The sequence below is a fragment of the Heloderma suspectum genome, chromosome 3 (assembly GCF_057233095.1).
Source record: "Heloderma suspectum isolate Gila_16-S chromosome 3, 16-S_ref, whole genome shotgun sequence".
Taxonomy (NCBI): domain Eukaryota; kingdom Metazoa; phylum Chordata; class Lepidosauria; order Squamata; family Helodermatidae; genus Heloderma; species Heloderma suspectum.
The window spans coordinates 330,360,251-330,375,172 of record NC_139460.1 but is presented as its reverse complement, the minus strand read 5'-3'; the positions used below and the strand labels follow the sequence as shown (position 1 = coordinate 330,375,172).

Here is a 14,922-nt window from a genome sequence, read left to right as displayed (position 1 = left end):
GAAGGGAGGCTGGGGGGGGTCAAAAGTGAGGGGCTGTGGTGAAGGGGGCGGGTGGAGGGCTGCCCTGAGCTGAGCCACAGTCTTGCACAGCCTGCCCACCTCTCTTTCTGCCATGTCCTGAGGACACTCGCGCCTGGGCTTCCCGGCTGCAGCAGAGAGGATGCAACGCCTGGACTGGTCTTCCAGCTGTGGAGGCAGCTGTGGGCCACGTCACTGGCCACATAGATTCATAGATTTATAGAATAGTAGGATTGGAAGGGGCCTACAAGGCCATCGAGTCCAACCCCCTGCTCAATGCAGGAATCCAAGTCAGAGCATCCCTGACAGATGGCTGTCCAGCCTCGTCTTGAAGGCCTCCAGTGTGGGAGAGCCCACCACCTCCCCAGGTAATTGGTTCCATGGTCGTATTGCTCTAACAGTCAGGAGGTTTTTCCTGATGTTCAGCCGGAATCTGGCTTCCTGTCACTTGAGCCCATTATTCCGTGTCCTGCACTCTGGGATGATCAAGAAGAGATCTTGGCCTTCTTCTCTGTGACAACCTTTCAAGTACTTGAAGAGTGCTATCCTATCTCCCCTCAGTCTTCTCTTCTCCAGGCTAAACATGCCCAGTTCTTTCAGTCCCTCCTCATAGGGCTTTGTTTCCAGTCCCCTGATCATCTTTGCTGCCCTCCTCTGAACCCTCTCCAGTTTGTCTGCATCCTTCTGAAAGTGTGGTGCCCAGAACTGGACACAGTACTCCAGATGAGGCCTAACCAGTGCAGAGTAGAGGGGAACTAGTCCTTCCCGAGATTTGGAAGCTATGCTTCTATTAATGCAGCCCCAAATAGCATTGGCCTTTTTTGCAGCCACATCACATTGTTGGCTCATATTCAGCTTGTGATCGACAACAATTCCAAGATCCTTCTCGCTTGTAGTGTGGTTGAGCCACGTATCCCCCATCTTGTAACTGTGCATTTGGTTTCTTTGTCCTAGGTGCAGAACTTGGCATTTATCCCTATTAAATGTCATTCTGTTGTTTTCTGCCCAGCGCTCCAGTCTATCCAGATCACTTTGAATTTTGCTTCTGTCTTCCAAAGTATTAGCTATCCCGCCCAATTTTGTGTCATCTGCAAATTTGATCAGCATTCCCTGCACCTCCTCCTCCAAGTCATTAATACAAATGTGGGCCCAGGACTGAGCCCTGCGGTACCCCACTCCTTACCTCTCCCCGGTTTGAGAAGGTCCCATTGATAAGCACTCTTTGAGTCCGATTCTGTAGCCAACTGTGGATCCACCGGATCGTTGTTTCATCTAGCCCACTTCGAGCTAGTTTGCTCATCAGGAGATCATGGGGCACTTTGTCGAAAGCTTTGCTGAAGTTGAGGTATATGATGTCTACAGCATTCCCACAGTCTACAAGGGAGGTGACTTGATCAAAAAATGAGATCAGATTTGTCTGGCAGGACTTGTTTTTGACAAATCCATGTTGGCTTGGAGTAATCACGGCATTGTTGTCAAGGTGCTTCCAGATGGATTGCTTTATCATCTGCTCCAGAATTTTCCCAGGGATTGATGTCAGACTGACTGGTCTGTAGTTCCCAGGTTCCTCCTTTTTACCCTTTTTGAAGATAGGGACAACGTTAGCCCTCCTCCAGTCATCCGGCACTTCCCCCGTCCTCCATGATTTCTCAAAGAGAATAGACAGCGGTTCTGAGAGTTCTTGTGCCAGTTCCTTTATGACTCTAGGATGCAGTTCATCTGGCCCTGGAGATTTGAACTCATTCAAAGTCATTAGGTGTTCCTTGACCATATGCCTGTCGATCTCAAGCTGCAATCCTGCCCCTTCAGCCTGTACTTCGCCTTTGCCAAGGGGGTCATAGACCCTCTTTTGGGGGAAGACTGAGCCAAAGTAGGAATTGAGCACCTCTGCCTTTTCTTTGTCATCTGTTATCATTTTGCCATCCTTATTTAATAGCTGAACCACCTTTTCTTTCCTCTGCCTTTTACTATGCACGTAGTTGAAGAAAGCCTTTTTGTTGCTTTTAGCCTCCCTCGCTAACCTCAGCTCGTTCTCAGCTTTAGCCTTCCTGACACCATCCCTACAATTCTGTGCTATCTGCCTGTACTCTTCCTTTGTTACTTGGCCTTCTTTCCACTTCCTATATGTGTCCTTTCTTGTTTTCAGGTCATCCCTAAGCTTTTTGTGAAGCCACATTGGCTTCTTCTGTTGTCTTCCACCTTTTCTTCTTGTTGGAATTGTTTGTGATTGTGCCTTGAGAATTTCCTTTTTTAAAAGCTCCCACTCATCTTGGACTCCTTTTCTCGTTAGCGTCACTTGCCATGGGACCTTACTGATCATTGTTCTGAGTTTATTAAAGTCAGCTTTCCTAAAATCCAGGGTACGAGTTTGACTACACTCGGCTTTTGCTTCCCTTAGAACCAAGAACTCAAGTGCAACATGGTCGCTTTCCCCCAGATTTCCTGTAACTGCTACTTGATCCACTAAGTCATCTCTGTTGGTTCGGATCAAGTCAAGGATAGCCGATCCTCTAGTTCCTTCCTCTACTTTCTGTAGGAGGAAGTTATCCGCCACACAAGTCAGGAATTTCCTGGAGGGGCCATGTTTTGCAGAATTTGTCTCCCAACAAATATCGTGGAAATTGAAGTCCCCCATTACTACTACATCATGCTTCCTTAAAACATTGGCTATTTCCTTTTCAAAAGTTTCATCCTTGCCTTCTCCTTGATTGGGTGGCCGGTAGTAGACTCTGACCACCAGGTTCCTTTTATTCTTTGCTCCATTTATTTCAACCCAGATGCTCTCGATGGGGCTACCAAGCTCCTCCTCCTGTATTTCTGTGCAGAGATATGTATTTTTCACATACAGTGCAACCCCACCTCCCTTTCTGTTCCTCCTGTTCTTTTTGAACAAGTTATAGCCTTCAATTGCTGTATTCCAGTCATGAGATTCATCCCACCAAGTCTCAGTTATACCTATCAGGTCATAATTTCCCTCTTGTATTAAGAGTTCAAGTTCGTTCTGTTTGTTTCCCATACTCTGGGCATTAGTATATAGACATCGAAGACCATGTGCTTCATAGTCTGGCTTTCTTCCTACATGTGTCTGAAGACTATTATTGGGCACTATCAGAGCTGTTCTCTCCATTGCAGTGCATGCGCCTACGTCCATTGTTACCCCCAACATTACATCTCCCTTCCCCGTAGGATTCAGTTTAAAGCCCTCCTGATGAAGTTCTTCATGCTGTGGCCAAACACATTCTTCCCATCCCTTGTGAGGTGCAACCCATCCCTAGCCAACAGCCCATCTTCCAGGAAGTATAGCCCGTGGTCCCAGAATCCAAATCTCTCTCGTCGGCACCACCTTCGTAGCCAGTCATTCACCCGGAGTATTTTTCGTTCCCTTTCTATCCCTCTTCTAACTACTGGAAGGATGGATGAGAAAACTATCTGGGCCCCAAAGTTCTTGAGTTTCCTTCCCAGAGCTTCAAAGTCTGATGTGATCTCTGCGTAGCTCCGCTTGGCGGTATCATTTGTTCCCACATGGATGAGAAGAAAGGGATACCTGTCAGTGCAGGCAACCTTTCAGTCACATCTCTAATCAGTCCTCCCTGGAGACAACATACCTGGCGAGTCCATGGGTCTTCGCGACATACTTGGGTCTCGATCCCACGCAGCAAGGAGTCTCCCACTACTACCGCTCTTCTCTTCTTCTTCTTGTAGGCCTGGGTTTCATCGCCTCTGTTTGACTGACCTTCAGCCTCTTGCTCACTCTCATGCAGGTTCCCCTGTGATTCTTCCTCTGCAGGCTGTCCTCCAGTCTCATCCGCAAGTACCTGGAATCGGTCCCACAGCTCCACTGCTTCCACTGGTGCAGAGTGGCGTCTAGTTCTTCTTCTCCTAACTGTCACCCTTTTCCAAGGAGTATCCTCTATTCCATTTTTCTTCACCTCAGCATTTCCCACTGCCTCATCTTGCTGTTGCTCTTCAAACTTCTGGTCTTCCCTTTGCTGCTGTAGTTCCCCCATTCTGTCCAAGAACTCTTCGTGTTCTCTTATTCCCCGGAGGGTCGACAGTCGCCGCTCCAGTCCGCTTACTTTTTCTTCCAGCAGCGTGATCAACTTGCACTTGTTGCAGGTGTAGGCCATGGTGTTCTCAGGCAAGAAAACAAACACTGCACACACCTTGCAGGTCACCACCACTGGAGAGTCTTGTCCTTCCACTGCCTCTTTTCCCTTTTGTGTCTAGCTTTGTGATTGTTCTAGACTAGCCTGTGCCTGCTCCTCCACTCAGTAGAGGCTAAAAGCAGAGTCCCACTGGTGTGAAAGTGTGTGTTACAAGTCAAATAAATGGAAATTTAGTTAAAATAAAAAATAAAAAAAATGAAAAAAAATGTTAGGGGCCTCCCCCTTGACCTCCCCCGCCGATCTCCCCTGGCCAACTCCTGTTTGCTCCCCCTGTTCGCTTGCTCTCTGGGAGCTTGCCTGCTTCTGTAGTCCCTGGACCAGCTGGAGCAGCTTGCTCTGCTCTGCTCTGCTCTGCTCTGCTCAGCTGGGAGGCGGGAAACAGGCCACGTCCAGCCTCAGGTATTTGTGGCAGGGCTGAAATCCAGCAGCCAGGCAGTTTTCAGCAGAGGAGACCAGACCACCCCCCTGCCTCCTTTTGCATCTCTCTGGCTCTGCTTTGCACAGGCTGAAGGAATAAGGGAGAGCTGGGACCTGTCGGAGAGCCGCCAACCAGAGGGGGGAGGGCCCGCTGCTTGCTGCTGCTGCTGCGGCAGCCGCCGCCATTCTCCCTGCGGGCTTCTGCCTGGCAGACCGCCACCCCTGCAGGACCCGGCCCCCGGCACTGAGCCAGCTGCTGCTGCTGTCGCCACCTGTCCCTCCTGGAGGGGCCATACAAGCTGGCTGGTGGAGGTGGCCTGGGAGAGCCAGGATTGGCGGGGGGGGGGGGTGTTTTGATTTTTGCTTAACTGTTAGTGGGGGGGGTTGGGGGTTGTGTTTTTAGGGGGGTAGCCTGCCTGATAGGCAGGAGCGGGGGGGCATGTGTCCACCTGACGGAGGCAGTGGGGGGAGTGTTGGGGGCCAGAACATACCGAGGCTGGGCGGCAGGCACTGGCGGAGCGCGAGGGGCAGGCCATGCCAGGTAAGGGGAGCAAGGGAGAGATGCGTAATGCCTGTCCCCTGCTCCGGGCCTGTCCAGAGCCAAAGATTGGCTGGGGGAGGCGTGACTCCACCTTCTGGCCTTCGTCTGCTGCTCTGCAGTGCCAGGTCTGTTACCCAGAAAACATCCCTCATCCATGACATGATCCTGGACGAGGGTGCAGACCTGGCATGTATTACGGAGACCTGGCTGGCCGAGGCTGCTGCTCCAACTCTGGCGGCCATGTGCCCAGCCGGGTTTTCATATGCACAGCAGCCGAGGGCTGGGGATCGGGGAGGGGGAGTGGCTGTTATCTACCGAGAGTCCTTGGTCTTCACCAGACCCCGTCTCCGGGAGACCAGAGTTGCTGAGTGCGTGTACTGGAGGTTGGGCCCGAAGGGCAGTCTGGGGATTCTGCTCGTGTACCATCCACCCTGCTGCACGACTGACTCCCTGGCCGAGGTGCTTGAGGTGGTCTCTGATGTGCGTGTACAGTCCCCTAACTTATTGGTGCTGGGGGACTTCAACGTACATTCAGAGGCCATCCTCACAGGAGCACCTCGGGACTTCATGGAGACCATGGCTTCCTGGGAGCTGCACCATATTCTAACTGGGCCCACCCATGTAGCTGGTCATGCACTAGACCTTGTGTTAGTTTCTGGAGAAGTGCGGAGTGATCTGGAAGTCGGGGGTATATCCACCACCCCCTTGTCATGGTCAGATCACTAACTGGTGACGTTGGACTTCTCAGTTCCACAACCCCTCCGCAGGGGTGGAGGACCCATTAAAATGGTCTGCCCCAGGCGTCTTATGGATCCGAATGGATTCCTGAACGCGCTTGGGGATTCTCTGGAGGACGCCAACGGCCACTCGGTTGAGGCCCTGGTGGGTGGCTGGAATGCTGCAATCACTGGGGCATTAGATCAGGTGGCTCCGAAACACCCTCTCCCCCTGAACGGGGCTCGGACTGCACCATGGTTCAATCCGCGGTTGTGAGCCCTGAAACAGGAGGTGAGACGGCGAGAGCGCCGGTGGCGGAGGTCTCGCTCCGAAGATGATCGGACACGGGCTAGAGCTGTATTTTCAGCCTATCACGTGGCGGTGAAGGCAGCAAAAAAGGAATACTGTGCTGCCTCTATTGCGTCCACAGAGTGCTGTCCCAGGAGGCTGTTCCAAGTGGTCCAGAGCCTGGTTGGTCCAGTTGCTCCGGAACCGCTGCAGCATTCTAAGGCCTGCTGTGAGGCCTTGGCAAGGCACTTTGCAGATAAAATTGATCAGATCAGGAGGGTTATTCTGTGTGCCGTGGATACAGTTAGCAAGGGAGAGGTGGTCTGTGGCAAACCGGTTTTGTGGGATCGGTTCCAGCTTCTTCCTCCTGATGAAGTGGACAAGGTGCTTTCATCTGTAAGGCCGACCACCTGCTTACTTGATCCTTGCCCATCTTGGCTCATTATGGGCTGCAGAGAGAGACTGGGTGAGGGGATCAGGGTGGTGGTGAATGCCTCCCTTGAGGAGGGAGTGATGCCATCAGCCCTCAAGGAAGCAGTGATAAGACTGCTCTTAAAGAAGTCCTCCTTGGATCCCCAAGTCTTGAACAACTTTTGCCCAGTCTCGAATCTGCCATTTTAGGGCAAGGTGATTGAGCGCATGGTGGCAATGCAGTTGAAGACACACTTGGAAGAAGCCGATTATCTAGATCTGTTTCAGTCGGGCTTCAGGCCTGGGCATGGGACAGAAACGGCCTTGGTCGCCTTGGTGGATGACATGAGGAGGGCTCTGGATAGGGGCAAATGCTCCTTCCTTATTCTCCTCGACCTCTCAGCGTCTTTTGATACCGTTGACCATGGTATCCTCCTGGACCACCTGGAGGAGTTGGGCATTGGAGACACCGTATTGTGGTGGTTCTGGTCCTTCCTCTCTGGCAGGTACCAGAGGGTAGCACTGGGAGAGGAGGTATTGGACCCGTGGTCGGTCACTTGTGGGGTGCCACAGGGTTCCATCCTCTTCCCGATGCTATTTAACATCTATGTGAAGCCACTGGGGGCTACCATCAGGAGGTTTGGGGTGCGGTGTCATCAATATGCGGATGACATGCTGCTCTACCTCTCATTCAAATCTTCACCAAGGTTGGCCATAGAATCCCCGTCCAAATGTCCGGAGACAGTGAGTGGCTGGATGGGGAGGAATTGTCAGGGGGCCCTAGCTGGCCTCTTTCAGTCTACCTCTAGTAGCCAACTCCAGACACAGACAAAGGATTCTTTTCAAGGCTTTATTCCTTTTACAACTTAATAACTCTATCACCAGCAACTAAGCTATGAACAGCAGAGTAACCTATGCCCTGGGTTGGAAACAGTTGGTCCCCGTTTGAACGAGAATCACTTGCAGACCCTGAACTTATGGGCTGGGTCCTCTGCACGCGACTGTTGCTTGTGCGCCAAACGGGCGCCATGCCTCCTTTCCGTGCCCTCCATAGCTCGTCGCTTTTTGCCTCTGCATCGAGCATCCAGCCAGCCCTCCTCCCATGCTCTTTCACTCCCAGGACCGCTATCTATCTCTGGAATGCTGGCAGGAGGAATCTCTGCCAGCTGCAGGGCCGGGGAGGGATGAGCTGGCTCCACTCCCATGGATTGCTGTTCCTCCTCAGAATCAGAGCTGCTCTGAGGTTCTATGGGCTCAGTGTCCACCCTGACAGGAATAAGCTGAAGCTGAGCCCTGACAAGACCAAGGTACTTCTGGTGGGAGACAAGAGGAGGTTGGAGGAGGATCCAAGTCAGAGCATCCCTGACAGATGGCTGTCCAGCCTCGTCTTGAATGCTTCCAGTGTGGGAGAGCCCACCGCCTCCCTAGGGAACTGGTTCCATTGTCATATTGCTCCAACAGTCAGGATGTTTCTCCTGATGTTCAGCCGGAATCTGGATTCCTGGAACTTGAGCCCATTATTCCATGTCCTGCACTCTGGGATGATGGAGAAGAGATCCTGGCCTTCCTCTCTGTGACAGCCTTTCAAGGACTTGAAGAGCGCTATCATATCTCCCCTCAGTCTTGTCTTCTCCAGGCTAAACATGCCCAGTTCTTTCAGTCTCTCCTCATAGGGCTTTGTTTCCAGTCCCCTGATCATCTTTGTTGCCCTCCTTTGAACCCTCTCCAGTTTGTCTGCATCCTTCTGAAAGTGTGGTGCCCAGAACTGGACACAGTACTCCAGATGAGGCCTAACCAGTGCTGAGTAGAGGGGAACTAGTACTTCCCGGGATTTGGAAGCGATGCTTCTATTTGTTGTTGTTGTTCAGTCGTTCAGTCGTGTCCGACTCTTCGTGACCCCATGGACCAGAGCACGCCAGGCCTTCCTGTCCTGCGCTCTCTCCCGGAGCGTGCTCAAGTTCATATTCATTGCATCCGTGATGCTATCTAGCCATCTCATCCTCTGCCGTCCCCTTCTCCTTTTGCCTTCAGTCTTTCCCAGCATCAGGGACTTTTCCAGGGAGTTTTCTCTTCGCATTAGGTGGCCAAAATATTGGAGCTTCAGCTTCATTATCTGTCCTTCCAATGAGCACTCAGGGTTGATTTCCTTTAGGATGGACTGATTTGACCTCCTTGCAGTCCAGGGGACTCGTAAGAGTCTTCTCCAGCACCACAGTTCGAAAGCATCAATTCTTCGGCGCTCAGCCTTCCTTATAGTCCAGCTCTCACAGCCATACATTACTACTGGGAAAACCATAGCTTTGATTAGACGGACCTTTGTCGGCAAGGTGATGTCTCTGCTTCTTACTATGCTGTCTAGGTTGGCCATAGCTTTCTTCCCAAGGAGCAAGCGTCTTTTAATTTCATGGCTACAGTCACCGTCTGCGGTGATCTTGGAGCCCAAGAAAGTAAAATCTGTCACTGCTTCCATTTCTTCCCCTTCTATATGCCAGGAAGTGATGGGGCCAGATGCCATGATCTTAGTTTTTTTAATGTTGAGTTTCAAACCAGCTTTTGCACTCTCCTCTTTCACCCACAACAAGAGGCTCTTTAGAGCCTCTTCGCTTTCTGCCATTAGGGTGGTATCGTCTGTAATGTTTAGTAGTAATTAGTCATGCTTCCTAAGGCCCCCTTGACTTCACTCTCGAGGATGTCCGGCTCAAGTTCAGTGACCGCACTATCATGGCTATCAGGGACATTCAGATCTTTCCTGTATAGTTCTTCTGTGTATTCTTGCCACCTCTTCTTAACCTCATCTGCTTCTGTTAGGTCCCTGCCTTCTTTGTCCTTTATCATGCCCGTCTTTGCACAAAACGTTCCCTTGAGATCTCCAATTTTCTTGAAGAGATCTCTAGTCTTTCCCATTCTGTTGTTTTCCTCGATTTCTTTGCATTGTTCATTTAAGAAGGCCTTCTTGTCTCTCCTTGCTATTCTTTGGAACTCTGCATTCAGTTGGGTATATCTTCCCCTTTCTCCATTGCTTTTCGCTTCCCTTCTTTCGTCAGCTACTTGTAAAGCCTCATCAGACAGCCACTTTGCTTTCTTGCATTTCTTTTTCTTTGGGATGGATTTCGTTGCTGCCTCCTGAACAATGTTACGGACCTCCGTCCATAGTTCCTCAGGCACTCTGTCTATCAGGTCTAATCCCTGAAATCTATTCCTCACCTCCACTGTATATTCATGAGGGATATGATTTAGGTCATACCTGAACGGTTTAGTGGTTTTCCCGACGTTCTTCAATTTAAGCCGAAATTTTGCAAGAAGCAGCTCATGATCTGAGCCACAGTCAGCTCCAGGTCTTGTTTTGACTGACTGTATGGAGCTTCTCCATCTTTGGCTGCAAAGGACATAATCAATCTGATTTCGATATTGACCATCTGGTGACGTCCATGTGTAGAGTCGCATCTTGTGCTGTTGGAAAAGAGTGTTTGCTATGATCAGCATGTTCTCTTGGCAAAACTCTATTAGCTTTTGTCCTGCTTCATTTTGTACACCAAGGCCATGCCTGCCTGTTATCCCGGTGATTTCTTGACTTCCTACTTTAGCATTCCAATCCCCTATGATGAAGAGGACATCTTTTTTTGGTGTTAGTTCTAGAAGGTGTTGTACGTCTTCATAGAACCGATGAACCTCAGCTTCTTCGGCCTCAGTGGTTGGGGCATAGACTTGAATTACTGTGATGTTGAATGGTTTGCCTTGGATTCGCACTGAGATCATTCTATCATTTTTAAGATTGTACCCCAGTACTGCTTTTCCCACCCTTTTGTTGACTATGAGTGCTACTCCATTTCTTCTAAGGGATTCTTGCCCACAATAGTAGATATGATGGTCACCTGAATTAAATTCACCCATGCCTGTCCATTTTAGTTCGCTGATTCCCAAGATGTCGATGTTCAATCTTGCCATCTCATGTTTGACCACCTCCAGCTTACCTTGATTCATTGATCTGACATTCCAGGTTCCTAAACAATATTGTTCTTTACAGCATCGGATTTTCTTTTCACCACCAGACACATCCACAGCTGAGTGTCCTTTCGGGTTTGGCCCAGCCGCTTCACTCTTTCTGGCGCTACTTGGAAATACCCTCTGCTCTTCCCCAGTAGTATATTGGACACCTTCCGACCTGAGGGGCTCATCTTCCAGTGTCATCTCTTTTAGCCTTGTGATACGTTCCATGGGGTTTTCTTGGCAAGAATACTGGAGTGGGTTGCCATTTCCTTCTCCAGTGGACCACATTTTGTCAGAACCCTCTGCCATGACCTGTCCGTCTTGGGTGGCCCTGCACGGCATAGCTTATGGCTTCACTGAGTTACGCAAGCCCCTTCGCCACAACAAGGCAGTGATCCATGAAGGGGATGCTTCTATGAATGCAGCCCAAAAGAGCATTTGCCTTTTTTGCAGCCACATCACATTGTTGGTTCGTATTCAGCTTGTGATCAACAACAATTCCAAGATCCTTCTCGCTTGTAGCCAACTTGAGCCACGTATCCCCCATCTTGTAGCTGTGGATTTGGTTTCTTTTTCCTAGGTGCACTACTTGGCATTTATGCCTATTAAATGCCATTCTGGTGTTTTCTGCCCAGCGCTCCAGCCTATGAAGATCCCTTTGAATTTTGTTTCTATCTTGCAGGGTATTAGCTCTCCCACCCAATTTTGTGTCATCTGCCTCTCTGGGTGGTGACTGTGAAGCCCAGCCAAAGGCAGCAACTGGGTGGGGGGTGGGGGACAGCTCTTAAGCCGATGGTGGTTCAGAAGAGGAATTGAGCTGAGGCAGCTTGTTCCAGCCCAGCATTGCAGGGGCAAAAAAAGTGTGTCCCCCCGCCTCCCACTGAACCTTTTCTGTATGTATGCACACGTGCAGTGGTTCATTTCTTACCATTTTGGACTGCTCAATAACTGAAGTTCTCTGGTAAATGAAAAACAAAGTACAAAATAACAATAACATAATGCTAATAAAATTGCCTTGTTGTGGCGAAGGGGCTTGCGTAACTCCGTGAAGCCATACGCTATGCCGCGCAGGGCCACCCAAGACGGACAGGTCATGGCAGAGAGTTCTGACAAAATGTGGTCCACTGGAGAAGGAAATGGCAACCCACTCCAGTATTCTTGCCAAGAAAACCCCATGGAACGTATCACAAGGCTAAAAGAGATGACGCCGGAAGATGAGCCCCTCAGGTCGGAAGGTGTCCAATATGCTACTGGGGAAGAGCAGAGGGTATTTCCAAGTAGCGCCAGAAAGAGTGAAGCGGCTGGGCCAAAGCCGAAAGGACACTCAGCTGTGGATGTGTCTGGTGGTGAAAAGAAAATCCGATGCTGTAAAGAACAATATTGTTTAGGAACCTGGAATGTCAGATCAATGAATCAAGGTAAGCTGGAGGTGGTCAAACATGAGATGGCAAGATTGAACATCGACATCTTGGGAATCAGCGAACTCAAATGGACAAGCACGGGCGAATTTAATTCAGGTGACCATTATATCTACTACTGTGGGCAAGAATCCCTTAGAAGAAATGGAGTAGCACTCATAGTCAACAAAAGGGTGGGAAAAGCAGTACTGGGGTACAATCTTAAAAATGATAGAATGATCTCAGTATGAATCCAAGGCAAACCAGTACATAGGGAAAACCACTAAATCATTCAGGTCTGACCTAAATCATATCCCTTATGAATATACAGTGGAGGTGAGGAATAGATTTCAGGGATTAGACCTGATAGACAGAGTGCCTGAGGAACTATAGACGGAGGTCTGTAACATTGTTCAGGAGGCAGCAACTCAATCCATCCCAAAGAAAAAGAAATGCAAGAAAGCCAAGTGGCTGTCTGAGGAGGCTTTCCAAGTAGCTGAGGAAAGAAGCGAAGCGAAAAGCAAAGGAGAAAGGGGAAGATGCAATGAATATGAACTTGAGCACACTCCGGGAGAGTGCACAGGACAGGAAGGCCTGGCGTGCTATGGTCTATGGGGACACGAAGAGTCGGACACGACTGAACGACTGAACAACAACAATAAAACTGGGATAAAACCAGTAATAAGGGGTAAAAATAATGGAACACATAATAAAGCCAAAGTAAAACCAGGAGCAACAATAAAATGGTATAAAGATCTAAAAGTGCTCAGTTCTTAAAATGTTGGAGAATACAAAGGTCTTCATGTGGTACAGAAATTTCAAAGACTATCATGTAGGTGTCAGCCAGGCGAGACTCTCTGGGAAGGGCATTCCACAGATAGGGTGCCATCACGGAAAAGGCCCTCTTTATCGGAGCCACCCACATTGCTCATTCAGCAGGGGAGTCTGGAGGGGGGCCTCAGATGACGATCCCAGGGTCCGGGGAGGGGAGGGGAAATATAGGAGGTGACACTGCTTCAGGTAATTCAGCCCTACGCCATTTAGGACCTTAAAGGTTAAAACCAGCGCTTTGACTTGTCCCAGAACTGATTCAAAATAAAGCATCCTAACCTCTTGCATCTAACTGGCTGACCACCAAGCCCTGGGCCCACTTGGTGAGGCCCAACTATGCCCAGGTCTGGGGCTGGTGTTGGGGGGGGCAGCCCTTTCCTGCCCCTAAGTGCCACCGCATCTCCTTTCCCAGGCTGCATCTCCCTCCTGTGCTGGGACGGAGCAGAAGCAAGAGCCCAGCGGGCGGGGCGAGTGGCTGCGGCCTGGCTGGCCTTGCTCCAGGCTGGTGCACGAGTCCTCGAGTCCTCGGGCAGCTGCCTCTTCCCGCCTCAGGGCGCGTGGGGTCCGGAGCAGGCGGGGGAGCTTTGCTGCTATGTGGAGCCCGACGGAAGGGGCTGGGCTGGGCTGGGCAGCAGGGAGGTGTGGCCGTGCCTGCCTGGGAAGGCGCTACGGCCCAAGAGCTGCTGGACGGTGCTTGGGGCAGGTGCCTTGAGAGGCGGCGGCGGCGGCGGCGGCGGAGTCGAGAGCCTTGCCGGCTCCTGGGAGAGCGCTGCCAGGCTGCCTTTGGGCTTCGAATGACAGGGCCTCAGAACTCCACCAGGGATGTGGGTCCTGCCCACCGTGGGGCCTCAGCCCCCCCCCCCAACTCCTCTGCAAGGACTTCGATGGCACTGTTCGGGGAGCAAGTAGACAAAAAGATGGCCAAGTGATACTTGATGTGGTCACATGAACAGCTGGAGGGAGGGAGCCTGGCACCCCCAGCTTTGCCAGCCACTGCCCTGCAACCCGGCACAGATTTGGGGGCCAAGCGATGTGGGCAAAAGAGGGCCACGTCTGGCAGGGCTCCCAAGGCACCCTCCATGGCCAGGCTCACCAGGGCCCTTTCCTTTTTGCTTTAGGAATCAACATATTTTGTCACGAATGTCTTGAACAGGCACCTTCCCCCCCCATCTTCCCCTTCCTCTCAGGTAGGTAGCCAGGCAGTCAGTGGGGCACGGAGCAGCCAGGCCTGTTGGGAGGAGCTGCTCACCAATGTTACGGCCAACTGGAACAGACCAGAGAGAAGCCCTATTGAGGCCCAGCGAAGTTGAGCCTGGGTATCTGCACTGTGGAATTTTTTTAATGTGTGGATGACCACCCCCACCCTCTCGCTCCAAAAAATGCAAGATCTACAAAGTTCTGAAAAGCAGTTTGCCTAACCGGCAAAGTTTCTATAGGTGAACAAGCCAAATAGGGAACTGCCTGTATGTCACCATTCTCCAGACAGGCCAGCCAACAGTGTAAGAACTTGTGGTTGAACTAGACTTCCTTTTTGGTCAACAAGCATTCTGCGCATGATCAGGTGCTGTGTAATCAGTTTCCTAATAAAAAGCCAGTGGTGTCTAGCATGCAGGGGGGAGTTTATTTCTCCGCACACAGAACCCATCCTAGGAGGAGGATCGCAGCTTTCTGGCTAATCTTCTGGCACCCCCGCCAAAGGAAAGGCCGGGCTGGGGGCGGCGGGATGGCTGCGCTTGGCCAGTTTGTTTTCCTGGGCAAGAGGTGAGCAATGCTGCTGCCAGCAAGGAACTGGGCAGCACAGAGAAGTCCACCCTGGCAGCCTGAAGGACATGGGCCACTTCAGACTGCAAGTGCCAGAGGAACCGGGGGGGGGGGGTGCCAGGCTGACCAACACCCAGGCGAGACTATTCTGTGGGGCTGCAAGAGGGCACTGGGGGCAGGGGTCTGAGGCCCTCTGCGCATGCCTCTCAGGTCTCCTGCCATGAAGCAGGAGAGGTGGTGGCTGCGCCCACACAGAGGTGGGGTGCTCCGAGGAATTCCCTTCCTTGCCCCTGGCCTTTTCCTTGGGTGGTCTGGCGGACATCCCATGGAGGGGCCACTGTTCTGGGGGACGAGGAGGCTTTCAAAGGCCCCCCGTTTGCCCCATCCC

At 51.2% G+C, this 14,922-nt stretch overlaps 1 protein-coding gene across 4 annotated transcripts in view; it reads left to right on the top strand.

The window, feature by feature from the left end:
• APOD (apolipoprotein D) overlaps window positions 1-14,922 on the top strand; it is a 92,265-nt gene that overhangs the window by 34,522 nt on the left and 42,821 nt on the right. The gene's annotated exons all lie outside the window — the stretch shown is intronic.